Consider the following 15,077-nt stretch of genomic DNA (forward strand, 5'->3'; position numbering starts at 1 on the left):
ACCACGTCCTCTTTCCAAATATAATTTGAAATGTGGACTCGTCAGACCACAGAACACCTTTCCACTTTGCATCAGTCCTTCTTAGGTGAGCTCGTGCCCAGCCAAGCCGGCGGCATTTCAGGATATTGTTAATAAATGGGTTTTGCTTAGGCATAGCAGAGTTTTAACTTGCACTTACAGATGTAGCGACCAACTGTAGTTACTGACAGAGGTTTTATGAAGTGTTCTTGAGCCCATGTGGCGATGTCCTTTACACACGGATGTCGTTTTTTTGATGCAGTACCGCCTGAGGGATCAAAGGTCCGTAATATCATCGCTTACGTGCAGTGAGTTCTCCAGATTCTCTGAACCTTTTGATGTTTACGGACCGTAGATGGTAAAATCCCTAATTTCGTTGAGAAATGTTGTTCTAAAACTGTTCGACAATTTGCTTACAAAGTGGTGACCCTCGCCCCATCCTTGTTTGTGAATTACTTAGCATTTCATGGAAGCTGTTTTTATACCCAATCATGGCACCCACCTGTTCCCAATTAGCCTGCACACCTGTGGGATGTTCCAAATAAGTGTTTGATGAGCATTGGTCAACTTTATCAGTATTTATTGCCACCTTTCCCAACTTCTTCGTCACGTGTTGCTGGCATAAAATTCTAAAGTTAATGATTGTTTCCAAAAAAAAAATGTTTATCAGTTTGAACATCAAATATGTTGTCTTTGTAGCATATTCAACTGAATTTGGGTTGAAAATGATTTGCAAATCATTGTATTCTGTTTATATTTACATCTAACACAATTTCCCAACTCATATGGAAACGGGGTTCGTACAACCTATCCGTGCACTCGAACATTTCAGACATGGCTCGTATTTTTCATTCGGAACAATTCACATCAAGATTGCCACCACTGTTATGACCATATGCTAACTGTACTGCATATCCAGCAAATAACAAAAACATCCAACTAAACAGATTACATATTTCATTTAAGGAGATTATCAATATGTGTTTATTTTCCCTGTCTTCATTCAAGTGAGCTGAGCCAAGGCAAGAAAAGCAAATTTGCTTGGATGAATGAATCAAGTCAAAGTACATAATTGCACAAATATACACTGTCCATGCACCCTAACATTTGTAGGCCTTTTCCTGCCAATATTTTTCATTACAACAATATTATGTAACTATGGACAACATGGTGCTGATGCTTATCAAGACAAGCAACTAAAAACAGCTCGACTGGCTAACATTCCTCCAAACGCCCTTGTGACATGTTATATATTAATCATTGTAACACGTTATATATTAATAATCATTGTAACATGTTATATATTAATCATTGTAATAAGACCTCGTCCTGGTCGTGGAACTGTGGACCAGCTCTATACTCTCGGCAGGGTTCTTGAGGGTGCATGGGAGTTTGCCCAACCAGTCTACATGTGCTTTGTGGACTTGGAGAAGGCATTCGACCGTGTCCCTCGGGAAGTCCTGTGGGGAGTGCTCAGAGAGTATGGGGTATCGGACTGTCTTATTGTGGTGGTCCGCTCCCTGTACGATCAGTGCCAGAGCTTGGTCCGCATTGCCGGCAGTAAGTCGAACACATTTCCAGTGAGGGTTGGACTCCGCCAAGGCTGTCCTTTGTCACCGATTCTGTTCATAACTTTTATGGACAGAATTTCTAGGCGCAGTCAAGGCGCTGAGGGGTTCCGGTTTGGTAACCGCAGGATTAGGTCTCTGCTTTTTGCAGATGATGTGGTCCTGATGGCTTCATCTGACCGGGATCTTCAGCTCTCGCTGGATCGTTTCGCAGCCGAGTGTGAAGCGACCGGAATGAGAATCAGCACCTCCAAGTCCGAGTCCATGGTTCTCGCCCGGAAAAGGGTGGAGTGCCATCTCCGGGTTGGGGAGGAGACCCTGCCCCAAGTGGAGGAGTTCAAGTACCTAGGAGTCTTGTTCACGAGTGAGGGAAGAGTGGATCGCGAGATCGACAGGCGGATCGGTGCGGCGTCTTCAGTAATGCGGACGTTGTACCGATCCGTTGTGGTGAAGAAGGAGCTGAGCCGGAAGGCAAAGCTCTCAATTTACCGGTCGATCTACGTTCCCATCCTCACCTATGGTCATGAGCTTTGGGTCATGACCGAAAGGATAAGATCACGGGTACAAGCGGCCGAAATGAGTTTCCTCCGCCGGGTGGCGGGGCTCTCCCTTAGAGATAGGGTGAGAAGCTCTGCCATCCGGGAGGAACTCAAAGTAAAGCCGCTGCTCCTTCACATCGAGAGGAGCCAGATGAGGTGGTTCGGGCATCTGGTCAGGATGCCACCCGAACGCCTCCCTAGGGAGGTGTTTAGGGCACGTCCAACCGGTAGGAGGCCCCGGGGAAGACCCAGGACACGTTGGGAAGACTATGTCTCCCGGCTGGCCTGGGAACGCCTCGGGATCCCCCGGGAAGAGCTAGACGAAGTGGCTGGGGAGAGGGAAGTCTGGGTTTCCCTGCTTAGGCTGTTGCCCCCGCGACCCGACCTCGGATAAGCGGAAGATGATGGATGGATGATGGATGGATAAGTTATATATTAATCATTGTAACATGTTATATATTAATCATTGTAATAAGTTGTATATTAATCATTGTAATAAGTTATATATTAATCATTTTAACATGTTATATATTAATAATTGTAACAAGTTATATATTAATAATCATTGTAACATGTTATATATTAATCATTATAACAAGTTATGTATTAATCCTTGTAACATGTTATATTTGAATCATTGTAACATGTTATATATCAGGGGTCACCAAGGCGGTGCCCGCGGGCACCAGGTCGCCCGTAAGGACCAGATGAGTCGCCCGCTGGCCTGTTCTAAAAATAGCTCAAATAGCAGCACTTACCAGTGAGCTGCTTCTATTTTTTTAATTTTATTTATTTACTAGCAAGCTGGTCTCGCTTTGCTCGACATTTTTAATTCTAAGAGACAAAACTCATGTAGAATTTGAAAATCCAAGAAAATGTTTTAAAGACTTGGTCTTCACTTGTTTAAATAAATTCATATATTTTTTTACTTTGCTTCTTATAACTTTCAGAAAGACAATTTTAGAGAAAAAATACAACCTTAAAATGATTTTAGGATTTTTAAACACATATACCTTTTTACCTTTTAAATTCCTTCCTCTTATTTCCTGACAATTTAAATCAATGAACAAGTATGTTTTTTATTGTAAAGATTAATAAATACATTTTGATTTAATTCTTTATTTTAGCTTCTGTTTGTTCGACAAAGAATATTTGTGAAATATTTCTTCAAACTTATGATTAAAATTAAAAAAGAAATATTCTGGCAAATCTCAAATCTGTAGAATCAAATTTAAATCTTATTTCAAAGTCCTTTGAATTTCTTTTAAAATGTTTGATTTGGAAAATCTAGAAGAAATAATGATTTGTCTTTGTTAGAAATATAGCTTGGTCCAATTTGTTATATATTCTAACAAAGTGCAGATTGAATTTTATCTTATTTAAAACATGTCATCAAAATTCTAAAATTAATCAGGAAAAATTACTAATGATGTTCCATAAAATATATATATATTTTTTTCAAAAAGATTCAAATTAGCTAGTTTTTCTTTTCTTTTTTCGGTAGTTTTTCTCTTCTTTTTTTCGTGTTTTGTCCTCTTTTAAACCGTTCAATTTAAGTATTATTTTCGTCATTTATTCTCTACAAAAAACCTTCTGTAAAAGGAAAAACAATGTAAGATAAACAGACAGAAATACCCATTTTTTATATATATAGATGTATTTATTAAAGGTAAATTGAGCAAATTGGCTATTTTTGGCAATTTATTTAAGTGTGTATCAAACTGGTAGCCCTTCTCATTAATCAGTACCCAAGAAATAGTTCTTGGTTCCAAAAAGGTTGGTGACCCCTATTATATAGTAATCCTTATAACATGTTATGTATTAATCCTTGTAACATGTTATATATTAATCCTTGTAACATGTTATATATTAATCCTGGTAACATGTTATATATTAATCCTGGTAACATGTTATATATTAATCCTTGTAACATGTTATATATTCCATTTGAATCCAATTATCAACATGTATTTATTTTGCGCTGAACAATAGCTAGCTATCTTAATTCTAGTGAGCTAAGCTAAAAATGCTGTCCGCTAACGTGGCAGGAAAAAGTCAAATGTAAAAAAAATTGAAAATAATATTAGTAAGCCTTTAACTGGCTTGCATATGAAGTTTGGAAGATGGCCGCCACAACATGCCAAGCACACGGCAACAAGCAGCTCGTGCTTGGCAAACAAACTCTTCTGGAACACCTTTTGACTTTGTTGTCTGCTTCGTACGTGACGAGACACATATTGTCAAACTTCATTATTACTTCAATTAAGAAAAAAAGTTACATTTGCTGAATGTTCTCCCTTTTTTGATTTGGGGAAAAGAAATCAGAAAAAGTCGGCACCTTAGCGTGCGATGCTAGCCTGGCTAACAAGTGATGAAAGTACACCAATCAAAACTAAGACGTTTGACTTTTCCACTCAACTATTTCTCGCTAGCACTTATGGAACTCAATCATTCTGGGTCATGTCCCCTAACATCCGTCCTGTCTCTGGGTCATGTCCCCTAACATCCGTCCTGTCTCTGGGTCATGTCCCCTATAATCCGTCCTGTCTCTGGGTCATGTCCCCTATAATCCGTCCTGTCTCTGGGTCATGTCCCCTAACATCCGTCCTGTCTCTGGGTCATGTCCCCTAACATCCGTCTTGTGTCTGGGTCATGTCCCCTAACATCCGTCTTTTCTCTGGGTCATGTCCCTTAGCATCCGTCCTGTCTCTGGGTCATGTCCCTTAGCATCCGTCCTGTCTCTGGTCACGTCCCCTAACATCAATCCTGTCTCTGGGTCATGTCCCCTATAATCCGTCCTGTTTCTGGGTCATGTCCTCTAGCATCCGTCCTGTCTCTGGTTCATGTGCCCTAGCATCCGTCCTGTCTCTGGGTCATGTCCCCTAGCATTCATCCTGTCTCTGGATCATGTCCCCTAACATCCGTCCTGTCTCTGGGTCATGTCCCCTAACATCCGTCCTGTCTCTGGGTCATGTCCCCTAACGTCGGTCCTGTGTCTGGGTCATGTCCCCTAACATCTGTCCTGTCTTTTTGGGTCATGTCCCCTAGCATCCATCCTGTCTCTGGGTCATGTCCCCTAACATCCGTCCTGTCTCTGGTCACGTCCCCTAACATCAATCCTGTCTCTGGGTCATGTCCCCTAACATCCATCCTGTGCCCACCCACCTCATCATGTGACTTTTCCCCCATTGGGCCCACCAGGGCAGGTTCTCTCCAGGGATTGGTTCATGCTTGAAGCCCCTCCCCCCAGTCCTGTGTCCACCAGTAAGCTATGATCCTGTGTGCGGCTCGACTGTTACTCCATTACTAAATGCAGGTTTCCATGGTATCTGCCTCTTTGGAGAGCAAAGCCAGAGGAGACGTGATGCCTTAGATGTAGAAGTGGTTGGACGTATGTTGGATGATGAGTGAGAAATAGGCCCCGTCCCCCAGGTCACTGCGCTTGTTGAAGTCCAGTTAAAGACCTGTGGAGTGATGAGTGTGTGTGTGTGTGAAAATCTAACACTGTACTAGGTCACAGATCACTAAGTGTGTGTGTGTGTGTACGCTCAAAACTCCGTGTAAAATGAAGAATGCGTTATTTTCTCCTTAAAGGCCTACTGAAAGCCACTACTAGCGACCACGCAGTCTGATAGTTTATATATCAATGATGAAATATTAACATAGCAACACATGCCTTTTTAGTTTACTAAATTGCAATTTTAAATTTCCCGCGGAGTTTCTTGTTGAAAACGTGACGCGTGACGCCTCGAGTTGGAGGGGACATATTAGCCAGCACGACTTGCAGCTAAAAGTCATCTCTTTTAATCGCGCAATCACACAGTATTCTGGACATCTGTGTTGCTGAAACTTTTGCAATTTGTTCAATGAATAACTGAGACGTCAAAGAAGAAAGCTGTAGGTGGCAACGGTGTATTGCGGCCGTCTTTAGCAACACAAACACAGCCGGTGTTTCATTGTTTACATTCCCAAAAGATGGTGAAGATGATGAAGAAGTCAAAGTGGAAAGATGGTGGTGGGAAGCTTTAGCCTTTAGCCACACAACCACACGGTGTTTCCTTGTTTAAAATTCCCGGAGGTGAAGCCTTACTATGGATCAGAGTGGTCAAGCGAACATGGATCCTGACTACTTGTCGACCGGCAGTTTTCGGTGAGAAAATTGTGGTAAAAAGTCGCCTCTTACCAGAGATAAGTGGAGCTTGCGTAGTCCATACAGCTGCCGTGACTTCTCTGACATACCCCTCCGACTATCAGGTACTATTCAACTCACTAAAACACTAGCAACACAATAGATAAGGGATTTCGCAGAATTATCCTAGTAAATGTGTCTAAAAACATCTGAATCGCTCACAATACAATCACCTTTTTTTTTTTTCTAGTCCTTCGCTATCAATATCCTCAGCCACAAATCTTTCATCATCACTCAAATTAATGGGGAAATTGTCGTTTTCTCGGCCCGAATAGCTCTTTTTGTTGGAGGCTCCCATTAAAAACAATGTGAATGTATGAGGAGCCATCAAACATGTGACGTCATCGTCTGCGACTTTTCGGTAGAGGCAGGGCTTTTTTATTAGCGACCGAAAGTTGCAAACTTTATTGTGGATGTTCTCTACTAAATCCTTTCAGCGAAAATATGGCAATATCGCGAAATGATCAAGTATGACACATAGAATGGACCTGCTATCCCCGTTTTAATAAGAACATCTTGTTTCGGTAGGCATTTAAACTTCTGATAGGAAGTCACCATTTGCTATATTTGTTACATCTTTCTTCCATGGGACAATGCAAATGAATAAACCTAAAATGGAAAGGTGCCAAAAAGGTGTTTCCTTGTTTAAAATTCCTGGAGGTGAAGCTTTACTATGGATCAGAGCGGTCAAGCGAACGTGGATCCTGACTACATGTCGACCGGCAGTTTTCGGTGAGAAAATTGTGGTAAAAAGTCGCCTCTTACCAGAGATCAGCGCCGTCCATGCAGCTGCCGTGACTTCTCTGACGAACCCCTCCGACTATCAGGTACTATTTAACTCACTAAAACGCTAGCAACACAATAGATAAGGGATTTCCCAGAATTATCCTAGTAAATGTGTCTAAAAACATCTGAATCGCTCACAATACAATCGCCTTTTTTTTTTCCTAGTCCTTCGCTATCAATATCCTCAGCCACGAATCTTTCATCATCACTCAAATTAATGGGGAAATTGTCGTTTTCTCGGTCCAAAATTGTCGTTTTCTCGGTGTTGGAGGCTCCCATTATAAACAATGTGAGGATCGTTTGCTACTTCCGGTACAGGCAAGGCTTTTTTATTAGCGACCAAAAGTTGCGAACTTTATCGTCTATGTTCTCTACTAAATCCTTTCAGCAAAAATATGGCAATACCTGCTATCCTGCTATCCCTGTTTTAATAAGAACATCTTGTTTCGGTAGGCATTTAAACTTCTGATAAGAAGTCACCATTTGCTATATTTGTTACATCTTTCTTCCATGGGACAATGCAAATGAATAAACCTAAAATGTAAAGGTGCCAAAAAGGTGTTTCCTTGTTTAAAATTCCTTGAGGTGAAGCTTTACTATGGATCGGAGCGGTCAAGCGAACGTGGATCCTGACTACATGTCGACTGGCAGTTTTCGGTGAGGAAAATTGTGGTAAAAAGTCGCCTCTTACCAGAGATCAGCGCCGTCCATGCAGCTGCCGTGACTTCTCTGACACACCCCTCCGACTATCAGGTACTATTTAACTCACTAAAACACTAGCAACACAATAGATAAGGGATTTCCCAGAATTATCCTAGTAAATGTGTCTAAAAACATCTGAACAATACAATCGCCTTTTTTTTTTTCTAGTCCTTCGCTATCAATATCCTCAGCCACAAATCTTTCATCCTCACTCAAATTAATGGGGAAATTGTTGTTTTCTCGGTGTTGGAGGCTCCCATTATAAACAATGTGAGGATCGTCTGCTACTTCTGGTACAGACAAGGCTTTTTTATTAGCGACCAAAAGTTGCGAACTTTATCGTCGATGTTCTCTACTAAATCCTTTCAGCAAAAATATGGCAATATCGCGAAATGATCAAGTATGACACATAGAATTGACCTGCTAGCCCCGTTTGAATAAGAAAATCTCATTTCAGTAGGCCTTTACTTCCTTAATACTGATGTGTAAATGAGATAGTATAGTTTCTTTTTTGCCACAAAATGACCTTAATAGCATTATAGTATCGATACATATTTGTGTGTGTGTATATATATGTATGTATGTATATCACATATGAAAGAATATACCATACTATAAACAGTATTAAAATAAGCTGTTTTGTAAGTTTACTTCAACAGATCAAACTGGATTTATTTTTGTTTATCTCCAAAGTGTTGAAACATTTCGACATTTAATTAGGAAGTTTTGGGGTCGTGCACTGGAAAGAAAAAGAAAATGTAATATTTTGAAGGAAAAAGTTGTACTATGACAAGATAAAGTTATGTTTGTTGAGGAGAAAAGTTATGGAAAAGTCATACTATGACAGGGGTCGGCAGTCCGCGGCTCTTTAGCGCCGCCCTAGTGGCTCTTTGGAGCTTTTTCAAAAATTTATGAAAAATGGAAATGAGGGGAAAAAACATATTTTTTGTTTTATTTTGGTTTCTGTAGGAGGACAAACATGACACAAACCTCCCTAATTGTTTTAAAGCACACAGTTTATATTAAACATGCTTCACTGATTCGAGAAATTTGGCGAACGCCGTTTTGTCCTACTAATTTTGGCGGTCCTTGAACTCACCCTGGTTTGTTTACATGTATAACTTTCTCCGACTTTCTAGGACGTGTTTTATGCCACTTCTTTTTCCGTCTCATTTTGTCCACCAAACTTTTAACGTTGTGCATGAATGCACAAAGGTGAGTTTTGTTGATGTTATTGACTTGTGTGGAGTGCTAATCAGACATATTTGGTCACTGCATGACTGTAAGCTAATCGATGCTAACATGCTATTTAGGCTAGCTGTATGTACATATTGCATCATTATGCCTCATTTGTAGCTATATTTGAGCTCATTTAGTTTCCTTTAAGTCCTCATAATTCAATTTATATCTCATGACACTATCTGTATGTAATATGGCTTTTAATTTTTTGCGGCTCCAGACGGATTTGTTTTTGTATTTTTGGTCCAATATGGCTCTTTCAACATTTTGGGTTGCCGACCCCTGCTCTATGAAATGTTGTTTTTTTAAGGTATACAATTGGGTGTAAAGTTACTATTTTTGAATGAATACTTCAACTGACTTTGTCAGCATTTTCCTCTTCAACTGTCAGAAGCTGACTTGTGCTAAAACCAGGGGTGTCCAAAGTGCGGCCCGGGGGCCATTTGCGGCCCGCAGGTCATTTTTTTAACGACCCCACGACACATTTTAAAAATACTGTGGGAAAAAATTAAAAGCAATATAAGTGGTATAAAAGAGCAAACAGGTGAAATGTAACAAGAACTTGTTGCAATGTTTACTCTAATAACACAAAGCTGCCATGCAGGCTTTTTGTTTCTTTAAAAAATAATAATGAATCAAAATCAATGTCACATTAAATATTCCACTTTGAGATATTTTTTGGGGCAAATGTTGGATATTTTGTGTTTGCCATATAAAAATATGAGCTGTTTTTTTTTTTTTTTAAAGAAGGGCCTAAAATGAACAAAAAACATAAACAAACAAAAAAAACGTATAATTGACGGATAGATCTGAAGTTGATCTCGAGACCATTGTGTTAAAAGTAAACAGTAAAAAAAAATGTATAATTTATTTTTTAACACTTTAATAAGTAAGACCCTTTTGGATCAGTGTGTTTTGTTTTTAAGTGTCATTGCACAAAAAATAATAGTGAATTAAAATCAATTTTGTTATGAGTTGTTGACCTAATTCCGGCTCCAATTATTATATAATCTTAAACATTCTACTTAAAAATTGTATCAGGTAAAAATATTGCATATTTTGTTTTTTTTTTTGTTTTTTTTCAATAAAAAAAACATGGTTTTCTTTGACAAAAAGAGCATACAACTTAAATCTTTAAAACTATTGTATTGACGGATAGACATAATGTTGATCTAGAGATTTAAAACTTGAATAATAATAAAAATAATAATACTGAATGACACATTTTTAACATTTTATTTTTACCAAAACCCTTTGGGGTCCCCGAGATCAAGCCTGAGTTGAGGCCTAAATGTATATTTTTTCATTCATATATTGTATTGGTTTTTAAAATAAATGGCCCCCGCTTGTTTTGATTTTTCAGTGTGCGGCCCTCAGTGGAAAAAGTTTGGACACCCCTGTGTTTAAATGATGCAGGTTGCTACCAGATCACAAAAACATTTCATAAATGGTAACTTCTTGTGAAGTTATAACTTTGTATTTGCATGAATTTTATAATTCATGTAAAAATGTGTTAAGGAAAAAGAAAGTATTTCATACTCTGAAAAGTAATACCCAATTACTGTAATAGTGACTTTTTCTTGGTAGAATTTGGACATTAATTCTGGCTTTTTGGGGTGGAGAATTCTTGCAAATGACTTTTTCTATTCTTAATTTTGTTTACTTTTTCATTTCTAAAAATTTGACTTAATTCTGGCAAAAATTAAATGAAATAGCTGTAATGTATTTTTACTGTAAACGTTGTGTACACATTTACCATTTTGTCTTACTTATACCAGAATATTTCAACTTTATTGTCTTACATTTTTCTGTGATATTTTCCAGCAAGACTGACTTTGTCTTGTAAGATGACAACTTTTATTCATGTCAAAATTGGACTTTTTCCCCATATGAAACATTTCAGTGCAGCCGACTCCTCCTTTGTCATGTTGGTGTCATCTGAAGAAGTCCCAGCTGAGGTGTGAGAGAAGATGAATGTTGATGCACATCATTGGTATGAACACACCTAACAGTTTTTTAATGTGGACTTTTCACAGCAGGCTAGATGTCCAAGTCCACTCCAAGGTGAGTTGGTTGTCGCTTCATTTGGCCATCAGCTCTTTCCTTGCTCATTGCTCTCTGCTCCAAAACTACTACTACTTCTTCTACTTCTTCTCCGCTTCCTTCTTCTTCTCCTTCTTCTTTTTCTTCTCCTTCTTCTGTTTGTTCTCCTTTTTTTTCCTTCTTTTTCTCCTTCTTCTTTTCCTCCTTTTGTTTTCTCCTTCGTTTTCTCCTTCTCCGTCTTCTTATACTTTTTCTCCTTCATCTTCTTCTTTTTCTCCTTCTCTTTTTTCTTTTTTCTTCTTCTTCTTCTTCCGCTTTTTCTCCTTTTTCTCCTTCTTCTTCTTCTCCTTTTTCTCCTTCTTCTCCTTCTTTTTCTCCTTTTTCTTTTCCTTCTCTTTTCTTCTTTTTCTCCCTTGTCTTCTTCTCCTTCTTCTTCTGTTTATTTTCCTTCTTTTTCTCCTTCTTCTTTTCCTCCTTCTTTTTCTCCTTCGTTTTCTCCTTCTCCGTCTTCTTATACTTTTTCTCCTTTGTCTTCTTCTTCTTTTTCTCCATCTCCTTTTTCTTTTTTCTTCTTCTTCTTCTTCTGCTTTTTCTCCTTCTTTTTCTCCCTCTTCTTCTTCTCCTTTTTCTCCTTCTTCTTCTTCTTTTTCTCCTTTTTCTTTTCCTTCTCTTTTCTTCTTTTTCTCCTTTGTCTTCTTCTTCTTCTTCTGTTTATTTTCCTTCTTTTTCTCCTTCTTCTTTTCCTCCTTCTCCTTTTTCTCCTTATTCTCCGTCTTCTTATACTTTTTCTCCTTCTTCGTCTTCTTCTCCTTCTTCTTCTGTTTATTTTCCTTCTTTTTCTCCTTCTTTTCCTCCTTCTCCTTTTTCTCCTTCTTCTCCGTCTTCTTATGCTTTTTCTCCTTCTTCGTCTTCTTCTTCTCCTTTTTCTTTTTCTCCTTTTTTCTCCTTCTTTTCCTTCTCCTTATTCTCATTGCTCGGTTGGTAGAGTGGCCGTGCCAGCAACTTGAGGGTTACAGGTTCGATTCCCGCTTGTGCCATCCTAGTCACTGCCGCTGTGTCCTTGGGCAAGACACTTTACCCACCTGCTCCCAGTGCCACCCACACTGGTTTAAATGTAACTTAGATATTGGGTGCCACTATGTAAAGCGCTTTGAGTCACTTGAGAAAAGCGCTATATAAATATAATTCACTTCACTTCACTTCTTTTTCTCCTTCTTCATCTCCTTCTTCTTTTCCTCCTTCTCTTTCTCCTTATTCTTCTTCTTCTCCTTCTTCTTCTCCTTCTCCTTAAGCTCCAATTGTAAACATGTCAGGGAAAAGAACAACAAAAGATGTTAGTTATGTGCTTTTTGCTTCATATTCTGTCTCCACAACACCCAGATCTACATTGTATCCTGTTCAGGTATTTTTGTACAAATAAGGGACTGATATATTCTCAGTTTATTGGAAATTAGAATAAAACACAATGTTGCTATACCAAATGTTTGTTTTGATGACTTTGGAATTATTCTCCTTTGCTTCTGCTCCTCAACAAACCAAAAGTCTTTGAAGCTATTATGTCATTTAAAGTTAAAGTAACAATGATTGTCACACACAGACACACTAGTTGTGTTACAGTTAAAGTAGCAATGATTGTCACACACAGACACACTAGGTGTGTTACAGTTAAAGTAGCAATGATTGTCACACACAGACACACTAGTTGTGTTACAGTTGAAGTAGCAATGATTGTCACACACAGACACACTAGGTGTGTTACAGTTAAAGTAGCAATGATTGTCACACACACACACACTAGTTGTGTTACAGTTAAAGTAGCAATGATTGTCACACACAGACACACTAGGTGTGTTACAGTTAAAGTAGCAATGATAGTCACACACACACACACTAGTTGTGTTACAGTTAAAGTAGCAATGATTGTCACACACACACACACTAGTTGTGTTACAGTTAAAGTAGCAATGATAGTCACACACACACACACTAGTTGTGTTACAGTTAAAGTAGCAATGATTGTCACACAGACACACCAGTTGTGTTACAGTTAAAGTAGCAATGATAGTCACACACACACACACACTAGTTGTGTTACAATTAAAGTAGCAATGATTGTCACACACACACACACACTAGTTGTGTTACAATTAAAGTAGCAATGATTGTCACACACAGACACACTAGTTGTGTTACAGTTAAAGTAGCAATGATTGTCACACACAGACACACTAGTTGTGTTACAGTTAAAGTAGCAATGATTGTCACACACAGACACATTAGTTGTGTTACAGTTAAAGTAGCAATGATTGTCACACACACACACACTAGTTGTGTTACAGTTAAAGTAGCAATGATTGTCACACACAGACACACTAGGTGTGTTACAGTTAAAGTAGCAATGATAGTCACACACACACACACTAGTTGTGTTACAGTTAAAGTAGCAATGATTGTCACACACACACACACACTAGTTGTGTTACAGTTAAAGTAGCAATGATAGTCACACACACACACACTAGTTGTGTTACAATTAAAGTAGCAATGATTGTCACACACACACACACACTAGTTGTGTTACAATTAAAGTAGCAATGATTGTCACACACAGACACACTAGTTGTGTTACAGTTAAAGTAGCAATGATTGTCACACACAGACACACTAGTTGTGTTACAGTTAAAGTAGCAATGATTGTCACACACAGACACATTAGTTGTGTTACAGTTAAAGTAGCAATGATTGTCACACAGACACACTAGTTGTGTTACAGTTAAGGTAGCAATGATTGTCACACACAGACACACTAGTTGTGTTACAGTTAAAATAGCAATGATTGTCACACACAGACACACTAGTTGTGTTACAGTTAAAGTAGCAATGATTGTCACACACAGACACACTAGTTGTGTTACAGTTAAAGTAGCAATGATTGTCACACAGACACACTAGTTGTGTTACAGTTAAAATAGCAATGATTGTCACACAGACACACTAGTTGTGTTACAGTTAAAGTAGCAATGATTGTCACACACAGACACACTAGGTGTGTTACAGTTGAAGTAGCAATGATTGTCACACACAGACACACTAGTTGTGTTACAGTTAAAGTAGCAATGATTGTCACACACAGACACACTAGTTGTGTTACAGTTAAAGTAGCAATGATTGTCACACAGACACACTAGTTGTGTTACAGTTAAAGTAGCAATGATTGTCACACAGACACACTAGTTGTGTTACAGTTAAGGTAGCAATGATTGTCACACACACACTAGTTGTGTTACAGTTAAAGTAGCAATGATTGTCAGTTGTGTTACAGTTAAGGTAGCAATGATTGTCACACACGGACACACTAGTTGTTACAGTTAAAATAGCAATGATTGTCACACACACACACACACACACTAGTTGTGTTACAGTTAAAGTAGCAATGATTGTCACACAGACACACTAGTTGTCTTACAGTTAAAGTAGCAATGATTGTCACACACACACACACTAAGTGTGTTAGAGTTAAAGTAGCAATGATTGTCACACACAGACACACCAGTTGTGTTACAGTTAAGGTAGCAATGATTGTCACACACACACTAGTTGTGTTACAGTTAAAGTAGCAATGATTGTCAGTTGTGTTACAGTTAAGGTAGCAATGATTGTCACACACAGACACACTAGTTGTTACAGTTAAAGTAGCAATGATTGTCACACACACACACACTAGTTGTGTTACAGTTAAAGTAGCAATGATTGTCACACACACACACACACTAGGTGTGTTACAGTTAAAGTAGCAATGATTGTCACACACACACACACACACTAGTTGTTACAGTTAAAGTAGCAATGATTGTCACACACGCACACACTAGTTGTGTTACAGTTAAAGTAGCAATGATTGTCACACACACACACTAGGTGTGTTACAATTAAAGTAGCAATGATTGTCACACACACACACACTAGTTGTGTTACAGTTAAAGTAGCAATGAT

This window comes from Nerophis ophidion, linkage group LG21 (assembly GCF_033978795.1).
Source record: "Nerophis ophidion isolate RoL-2023_Sa linkage group LG21, RoL_Noph_v1.0, whole genome shotgun sequence".
Classification (NCBI taxonomy): domain Eukaryota; kingdom Metazoa; phylum Chordata; class Actinopteri; order Syngnathiformes; family Syngnathidae; genus Nerophis; species Nerophis ophidion.